Here is an 8,174-nt window from a genome sequence, read left to right on the forward strand (position 1 = left end):
GATTAACCCTTCCATTAATCAGCCGAGCCTCATTCACGCGTGCGTGTCTCTGCGGGATTGTCATCTGTGGGCATAGCGGCGCTCCGGATCATTAATCAACTCAAGGCGAGCGAGTCAAAGGGCTTCCGAGATGTCAAGGAAGGGAGGCCGGAGCTTGTTGTGCGTCTACGCTAGGGAGCTGATCGCAGCACAACTCCGATCAGTTGGTCCCCTGATGGAGGGAACAGCGTGAACCTTTCAGGATATTAAAATATTTTATAGTGTGCCTTGAAAAAGTAGTCACAAACACTTATCTTTTCACCTTTTGCTACTAACTTAATAATAGAAACAATCATAAAGGCAAAGAAACCTTTGTGTTTTGCAAATAAAACCTACAAAGAGACATGGATTTGTACTAAGCATTCTTGCTTGAATACTTTCAGACGCACCTAGAAGTCTTTTGGATATTTTCTCTCTCAACCGGAGTAGAGACACTGACATGCAGGCTCATTCCTCCGTGTCACACATCCATTTTTAAATACGCTGCTGCTTATCAAATGGAGTTTGACTGAGGCTTTGATTGTGTCATGCCAACAAATCAACGTGCTTTGATCTAAACCATTCATTTGCATCTGTGGCTGTTTAGAGTTTAGCGGACCATTCGGCTCTCTCTCAATTTTTATTAATTTTTTTACGTCGATCTAATCGGAGTACGTTCTTTGGGTGTTTTCACACCTGACAAGACTGTTTGGGGACCAAAATTGCAACATTGTATGTATCCAAACATAACAACTGTGTTCATAATGAGAACAGATTAGCAAATTAAGTGATTATCCACAAGAATTTATTTAAGGGCATCAGGGAGAAAAAAAAGGGAACCATAAAATTCATGCCAGAATTTCCATATTTTTGGTGAAAAATGACTTTAACTTTCTTTCATTTTACGATAACGTCCTCATTTCCGTTGGCGTATTTTGTAAAAATCCCACGAGTGTGTAGCTGTAACCTGATTAGGCTCAATTAGTGGGAATGCATTTGCAAAGAACTATAAGCAAAGTTGCAGAGAGTAGCCTTCAGGATTTGGCAGAGAGCGTTCCTACATTATGTCAGGCTAAATGCAAACTTAACAGACTTCACAAACTTCTTCTCAGTGATATCAAAGCACAAATGCCCTCGGAGGCATACGAGCATCTCATCGTTTATTTTTGGTGAAATGAAGGTTCAAAGCATGTGGTGAACATCTCACCGGTGAAGCGGCAGCAGGGCTGGACTGAGTGGATATTTAGATGGGAACCAAACCTGAGCAGGCAAGTATTGCAGTAGTAATAAATATAACATCAGGCCACTGTCGGTTGACCCACATGTAACAAAACCCTTTTTCCCCCCTTTTTTTTTTCTTTTTCATCCCAAACAAGATATTGTAAAAGTAATTGGGGGTGGGAAAAGAAAAAACGTCTAATGGATATTTCCAGCACAGATTCATGTTGTAGTTTCAGTCAAACATTCTTCTGACAGTTGCTTGCCCTTTCTCATAATAAAGAAAAAAAAAGCTTTAACAGGCACTGCCTTAAAAAAAAAGAAAACAGAAAAAATGAGCAAAGCATAGAAGTACGTGCAATGCTGCTTGAAGCCAGAGCGCTGTCTCCCATCAGAAAACGGATAATGAATCCCACATGTAACAAGAAAGTCCAACTTTGTCGCAGTTTGAGTCATGTTTCCGGTTTTTTGACTACTTTTGTTCCAGTTGGTCGTTAAAGACAGCTGGGGGGGGTAAACTTTAAAAAACTTTGATATTAGCTTTTCACACACTTTGCACCTGTTGTTTACTCTCTCTGCACTCGAGGCAGAACCGATTGCTTTAGGCTCTTATTGTGAAGGTTTGAAGGAATATAAACAAGTTAATGCTTTTGAGAAACTACACTGTAAAAAAAATTCTGTTGTTTTTACAAAAAAAATCTGGCAGCTGTGGTTGCCAGAATAATTCTGTAGAAAACACAGTGAACATGTAAACTGTTTTACTGACCAAACAGTAATTATAACAGTGTTAAATTGTGAAATAAACAGATTATCCCATAGTTTTGCACAAATTTTAACTGTGATTTGAAAAGGTTTATTTTGGTAATAAAACAGTTTTATCAAGTAATTTTAACCAACTTTTTCTGATGAATTATCATAATAATGCTGTTATTTTACACTTTTTTTCCAGTAAGATTTACTCAGTTTTTGTTTGTTGTACAAAAAAAACTTCATTTAGTCCTACTGATAAATTACCTTTAAATAACGGATTAGAACTGTTAAAATGTCAATTTAAAACATTTTATTAATACTTTCTGAAAAACTGAAATTTGCTTTAATTTTTTACTTTTTACTAAGAATTATATCTTTAAATATCTATAAGCATGAAATTTCAACAAACATTTCTCACTTAAAGGAAACTTTAAAACACAAGGAAGCCCAATATAAATTGTATCTATGATAACCTTAAAAAAATAAACATACACTTGCATGCCTTTGAAATATTTATTTTCAATGAAGTTCTCATTTGTCTTTTCTGAACATCATGAAGCACATGCACCTGCTGAATACATATAAATTTCTTCAACGTTTTTAACTTTATCAGAAACAGTATGAGAGCCAACTTTCACCCCCTTTTTTTGGAGGGGGGAGTTTGAAGATTATAACATACAATAAATTTCTATTTCCAGTATACATTTTAATAATAATGTTTGTTTGCTTCAAAAGTTTTCCTTTTTTAGAAGCAATTCTATTTTCAAATATCTATAAATAATCAAATTTCAACAAAGATTTACCAGTTAAATGCAAATTTAAAACACAAGGAAGCCCAATATAAACTGTATCTAATGATAATTCAATATATTTTTTTAGAAACAAATAAACATTTTAATTGAAAACATATTTTCAATGAAATTCTCATTTGCCCTTTCTGACATGGAACAAAATTCAGCCACTGAACAAATATAAATATGTCTTTTCTACTTCCTTAACTTCAGAAGACACTGTGTAAGATGCAACATACATTTAGAAATCTATTCAGCTCTGTTAAGATTAAACACTGTCTTGATAACTCACTGACTTTAGTCCAGGGGTGTCAAACTCCAGGCCTCGAGGGCCGGTGTCCTGCAACTTTTAGAAGTGCCTCTGCTGCACCACACCTGAATAGAATAATTAGGTCATTAGCCAGGCTCTGGAGAACTGAGGAGGTAATTAAGCCATTTGATTCAGGTGTTTTGTACCTGTGGCACATCTAAAAACTGCAGGACAGCGGCCCTTCAGGACTGGAGTTTGACACCCCTGCTTTATTCCTTTCTCAAACATCACGCCACTCATGATCCGCAAGTTCCTGGATCAAGGTGAGGACACGGGGGTTCACACGCAGTCTGGGTTTACGGGTTTCTTCCACCTTACTGCCCTTGTCTGGGTTGATTGAGAAGAAACACCTTAAGATAAAGAGGACAAACAGAAAACTACATCAAAATGTGCTTCACAAAGACATAAACTTTTATTCAAGATATAAAAGTTGTCAAAAGTCAAATTTAACTGCCTACAATTAAAAAAACAAACAAAAAAACAAGAACTCATACCTCTGCAGAAACTCCAGTGTAGACGCCAGCCCCGATGGATAATGTATGTTAAAACAATAATAGCTCCCAAACATCATGCAGAGGGCAGAAATAAAACAGGAGATGTTGTTGTTTCCAATCTGTTGATCCACACTCAGCATGAATCATTTGGCATGGAAACAGGATTGACCTAAGGAGAAAGAACAAATACATTTAGACTCCTGATACAACAAAACAATGACATTTATATGAAAAATAACAAATTAAGTAAAAAGTACGAAAAATAATATTAGTATAGTAAAAGCTTAAGAAAATAATTGGAATAAAAAAAAATTATTAAAGAAAATGTCAGATGGACAAAAGTGCAAAGAAAGGGGACAAGACAACAAAAAAGACAACAGGTCAAAGAAACTGGAAAAACAAAAATGAACTCACCACACACAATGATAGTGGGAGTCAAGGAGACATTCTCCATCTGTACTTCTTCAGCTAGGCATGTGTCCTCCACACAGAAGAACACTGCTTCTTCATTTTCATTGAAGTAGCAGAGAAGTAAGAGCATCAACTCTTTAACACTCTAATGCCTGCATCAGTTCTTCTGAGAACTTTTCCCATGGTATCTCAAAGGTGTCCACCCAGTCTGCTGCAGATGTCTGGTTGCTGCTGGAGGAGTTTGATGACACACTTAGCGGGGACAAAGACTGCTGTGATGGAGGAGTATCTCGTGATGCATTACTTGAGGACCTGCTGGTTTCAGGGGTCCTGCCTTCAAAAACACAAAACAAAAAATAAGTTATCAGAACTGAATATGAATATCAGTGTTTAATGGTTGATTTTCTAGAATTTTACTTACATCTTAATTTCAAAGCAGCAAGTGCCTTTCTGGCTTGAATTGGTCTTAATGCTGACAGCAAGTCTTTCTCAACAATGAACTGGAAGTCATCATATGTTTCTACTCCAATTGACTGTAAAGTCTCCTCGAGAATGTCTTTTGAAGCCTCTGCAAGATCGGGCAACACTTCATTGATAGCACTACGTAAAAATGTTTGCTCAGCCATTTCTGGAAAAAAATCAGACAAAATAATGGTAAAAACACAAGATCACCGTAATATAACATGTATTCAACTATGTACAAATTAAAGAGAGTCATACTTAGTGTCAAACAAAATATCGTGCCTGATTCACACTTTTTATTCATGTACATCCTTAAATTTTTAGTCAAACTTCTCTCCCGGTATCTTGTCACCAATAATTACTGGCAACAATCGCAGCAAGTTCCAGTTTTGAACAGCTTGACCTGAAAGCCTGATTGCCTCAGAGTTGACAGGGCATGGCTTTGTGAGAGCATCTGATCCTTTGTACTTGAATTGCTTGATTCTACGGTTGAACTGGGAATATGTAAACCATTTCTTTGTTTTAACGAAATATTTCAAGTATAGTGCAAGATCATAGGATACGACACCCTCAAATAAGTCATGGCCTAAGCAAGGCGGAAGACCAGGTTGGCAAACATGAAAAGACTTTAGTGAGTTGAAGTCAGAGTTTACCTTGACACCTTTGATGTCTTGAATGCTTCCAGTCTCTCGATGATGGACTGCCAAATTGTAAGCTTCAGGGGTTCGCTGTGGACCACAAGCATTTGGATCATTAAGAAAGTCTTTTCTTGTGATTTCACAGTACCTACAAAAGTACTGAGAAGTACTAAAGTTTTCAGTAAACCCACCAATGCTGTGTTATGTTATGTTTATCTTATGTTTACGGGACATATGAGCTGTGAATGATGATTTGACGCTGAAAACTTTTTTGCAGGCTTTTACTGGACATGCTACCGGCCGCCCCTCCATTATATGCTCCTTTAAATGAGCAACGACTTCTTTGACAGTTTGGCTTTGGTGCCCACACAATGAAATGGTGCATTTCAATTTAGCAGCAATGACTTTGGCTAATTCGGGTTGTGAAGCCACGTTGTGAACTCGGTAAAAATGAGTTTTAAACGCTGCATATGTACAAAATGTCCGCTTACATTCTGTGCCGAGGCATTTGAATACACAACTGGGCTCGTTTCTGTGCACTCTACAATGCAACACATAGCCCCTCAATGATTCTAGTGTTTTACAGCAAAATGTACATATAATCATGTTTAAACAATTTCAACCTACCCAACAAGTTACACGTGTTGCAGGTGTAGCAAAAAATGATTCTACTGCATATTGTTCCAAGAAGCAATATGACGCCTTAAAAACAAAATGTAATCTCCCCAGAAACACAAATTACCGTTACGTTTGAAGAAAACAAAGCTTAACTTACATTTGCTGAAAGCTGACGAGGTCCAAACAGCGCTCTTTTCTTTGTCAAGGTTTGAGCACAATTCAGCTTCTTCTGAGATGAGAACCGTTGTACGAACTTGTTCAAAACAGCTTTCAGGCGCCAGGTAAGCGAACCAATCAGAGAGCAGAACAGACCGGAAGTTGAGCACAAAGCGGTGTTCTCTGTCTTTCTCGCAGTAGCCGAACTTTGAGCTTATAATGGCAACGGTGAAGGTAAAAAATCCAGAAAAATAATAAATAATAAATAAAAATAAAATACATGTACCAATAAGCAAGTACATGACTTCCTTGTTGATTCAGATGTTTCCTCCACGTTAGACGTGAAATATGAAGAAATGATCCAATCAAAATTGACAGAGAATAAGTAAATGAATTAAAGAGGAAATGACAATCTAAAGAAGTGGGAAAATACAAGTGAATATAAATAGATAACTAGTGAACAAAATTGGAAGTAAACAATGTGGAATCATAATTACTTAATTCCACATTAATTTCCAAATCTATTAATTTATTCATTTATTTCATTGTCCATCCATCCGTCCATCTTCTACTTATCTGGAGTTGGGTCTCAGGGGCAACAGCTTAAACAGGGAAGCCCAAACTTACTTCTCCCTAGCAAAAAAATGGTAAGCTAGCTTCCAATTCATTTGGATTTAATCATCACAGAATGTAAATGTTAGTTTTACACTGCTGAAATGTTGTGAAGGATCCAACTTTTTTCATTAACAATACAAAATTTGTGTTTTCTACAACTAAATACAATATTATTTACAATTTCACATTTTAAAATTTACAATATTTTTCTGTTCTACGTTATACAACATTATACTGGTAAATGAACAAAATATAATTGTGTTTTTCTTTACAAAATTTTTCTGTCATGATTTCACAGATTTTTACTGTTGATTTTACGGACTTTTTTTACAGTGTAAGCACTAAAGGGTGCAGGTATGGAATTGATTACTGTATCAATGGTCCAAAAAGTGTGATAGAAACGCAAACAGTAGTTTGATTGTGCAGCACCGTGTGTCAAATTAGTCAAGTAATTTGGAAAAAAATACAAATTTAACGCCTTGAAAACCTGGCACTTTGACAGGGATGATTAGTCTTTTTATATCCAACGTGACTCTGCCAGTAAATTAGTCTCTGTGGCTTTTTTTTCAGCCCGTAAAATCCAAGAGATATTTAAAACCAATACGGCTCGGCGACAAAACATTTATAGCCAAATAACCCAAGACTGAATTTAGTGCTACACAGAAAAAAAAAAAAATACCAGAAGGGCATTATGTGTGAGAGAAAATAGCCCAAAAAATGAATGTTTTTGTAGATGCTGCATGTCACTTGGCCTTTGTAGAGTAACCATAGGTGGTTGCTGCCTGACCAATTGCCTGAGGTGCAGCATAAACAAGGGATGATTATGGCAGGCTGCACCGAGCCCTCCACTCTGTGATATAACCCAGAGGAGGTTCAGCATGGCTGTGAGTCCCACTTTCTGTACAGTCGTGATTTGAGTGTGTGGGTGACTAGGCTTTGGATATACAAGGCATAAACAAATGGAAAAAAGAAAAAAAAAGAGTTAACACTCGGATGTCAAGTTTCTTCCTTCAGGAGATTGTTTGCAGCTTGTGCACACAGACGAGAAAAGGGGCTAAAGAAAAAAAAAAGAAAAAAAAGATCAGCACCGGGATTTTCTCTACAAACACCAATATCCTCTTCTCTCACTTCAGACTCGGTCATTATCTTGGCCTGGCCTAGTTTGACTGTGAAACATTTTCATCTGTGATGACTCATTACTTTAGAGATACAGCAGCTGCCCAGCGCTCAAAATGTGCGATCGGGGCTTAAAGTGTTCCAGTGCGAGTGGATGCTGTCTGGAAAAAGACACGGCGACGGACTAATTAAGCCTCTACGAGCAACAGCAGCAGCAACAACAACAACAACAACAAAAAAAAAAAGGCATTTCAAAAGTTTACTTTCAGTGGCGTTTGCACCAAATGCAGTGCATGTCTGCTGATACAGGTTCTTTTTTAGAGAAAGTATTTGTTTTAGATCAACAAACATGACTGAAAACCAAATTTCCAAAATCTTTTCTACAGCTTTAGGACTTTAGAGCAATGAGGAATCTTCCCATCGTCCAGAATTCAATAATTATAGGGACGGGACAAAAAATAAAAATAAAAAAAAAGGCATCCAATGGAGAATTCCAGAACTGCTGAGCAAAAAACAAAACAAGAGCTCATAACACGTTTACCTAAAAACATCTTCATTGCACCCACAAAAGTGGAAC

The 8,174-nt window shown here is 37.0% G+C and overlaps 2 long non-coding RNA genes across 4 annotated transcripts in view; both read right to left on the reverse strand.

The window, feature by feature from the left end:
• LOC103476031 (uncharacterized) overlaps positions 1 to 8,174 on the reverse strand; it is a 165,895-nt gene that overhangs the window by 61,692 nt on the left and 96,029 nt on the right. The gene's annotated exons all lie outside the window — the stretch shown is intronic.
• On the reverse strand, positions 2,486 to 8,168 carry LOC145555287 (uncharacterized). Of its 3 annotated transcripts, none has more exons than XR_014091400.1 (4): positions 5,868 to 8,168; positions 5,108 to 5,182; positions 3,582 to 4,620; positions 2,486 to 3,437 (listed from the first exon to the last, which is right to left on the reverse strand). It is a non-coding gene; the product is annotated as an uncharacterized LOC145555287 (long non-coding RNA). The 3 variants fall into 3 exon arrangements; XR_014091399.1 differs by having other exon boundaries at positions 3,582 to 4,326; positions 4,414 to 4,620; positions 5,108 to 8,168; XR_014091398.1 differs by having other exon boundaries at positions 5,108 to 8,168.

This window comes from Poecilia reticulata, chromosome 2, assembly GCF_904066995.2.
Source record: "Poecilia reticulata chromosome 2, P_reticulata-male-v2, whole genome shotgun sequence".
Taxonomy (NCBI): Eukaryota; Metazoa; Chordata; class Actinopteri; order Cyprinodontiformes; family Poeciliidae; genus Poecilia; species Poecilia reticulata.